The 1,398-nt window shown below is 35.6% G+C and overlaps 1 pseudogene; it reads left to right on the top strand.

Annotated features, from left to right (window-relative positions):
• The window catches only part of LOC102846075, a 148,297-nt pseudogene that overhangs the window by 67,976 nt on the left and 78,923 nt on the right, over nucleotides 1–1,398 (top strand).

Genomic DNA, 1,398 nt, shown 5'->3' with positions numbered 1-1,398 from the left:
ATAGGCAACATCATAATACATGGAGAAACAATTGAAACAGTAAACAAATTTATCTTACTTGGATCCACAATTAATATCCTTGGTGCTAGCAATCAGGAAATCAGGAGATGTATATTGCACTAGGAAAGTCAGTAGTTAGGGACCTCTCCAAATTGTATAGGAATAATGATGTCAGTTTGAGGACTAAGGGGTGTCTGATTGAGGCCATGGTCTTTCTGATCACCTACTGTGTGTCTGAGACCTGGACAATGAATAAGGATGACAGAAGAAGAATTGATGCCTTTGAACTGCGGTCTAGGAGAAGAGTACTGAACATCCCAACGGACTGTCAAAAAAGAATCAAGTCTAGGAAAGGGTACAGCCACAGTGCTCTCTTGAAGCAAATATAATGTGGCTTCATTTCACATACTTTGGGCCTGTTGCTAGGAGAGGCTATTCTTAGGAGACAAACATGATACCCTTATAGGTGAAGGGACAGAGAAGGAGAGGAATTCCACCGGGTGAATTGACATAGTGACTGCCACAATGGACTCTAGTGTGTCAGGAAGTGTGAAGGTGGTACAGGATAGGACAGAGTTCAGATGTGTTGCTCATAGGGTCACTTTGAGTCGTATTCCATTCGATGGCACCTAACCACAACAACTTTCGTGTTGATAGTACAGTTCCTTACTGCTAAGCTACTACAGCTCCTGTCTAAGGCAATAAATTAATATTGCTCTTATTACTCAATTTCTCTACAACTTTTATAATCTCCAATGTCACAGTTCTTGTAGAAATCTTTAATTTTCATTCTTTAAAGACATTCAATAATAATTTTCCTGTTTCCCAATTCATAGAGTACATCACCGTAAGGACAAAATTTCAAAACCATACATGCTTTATATTGACAACTATAATAGTCATATTGATCTGAAATGATTAAATTGATTGCTTGAATGTCACCTAAATAAGCACCATTAGTCTTCTACCTCACTTTGATTCTGTGACTTGTCAAATTTTGAAAATACATAGCTTTCCTATAAAATCATAAGCTATGATGTCTTGCAAATATAATCACTTTCGTTGTATTAAGCAAACTTCAATTTTTTTAGACTTCTGTATTGCATATCAATGTGAAGTTTTCTTTGGTGAAATTCGAACTTTAAGGAAAAATTTGTACATAAATTGAGTTTTTCAGAAAATGAATCATATCTGAAGGTTAATATGTATCAGATCTTTAGAATCATGATTACATTACGTATTTTACCTTACTAATGACTGATCATACACATACAAAGAAGACCTATAAATACCTCGATTATTCAAATTTATGTGCCTACAATCAGAGCCAAAGAAGAGGAAACAGAAGATTTCTATCAACTGTTGCAGTCAGCAATTGATCAAACATGTAAACAAGAT

This window comes from Elephantulus edwardii, unplaced genomic scaffold, assembly GCF_000299155.1.
Source record: "Elephantulus edwardii isolate Elephantulus edwardi_28Jun2011 unplaced genomic scaffold, EleEdw1.0 scaffold00034, whole genome shotgun sequence".
Lineage (NCBI taxonomy): Eukaryota > Metazoa > Chordata > Mammalia > Macroscelidea > Macroscelididae > Elephantulus > Elephantulus edwardii.
This window is presented reverse-complemented; position numbering and strand designations above follow the sequence as displayed.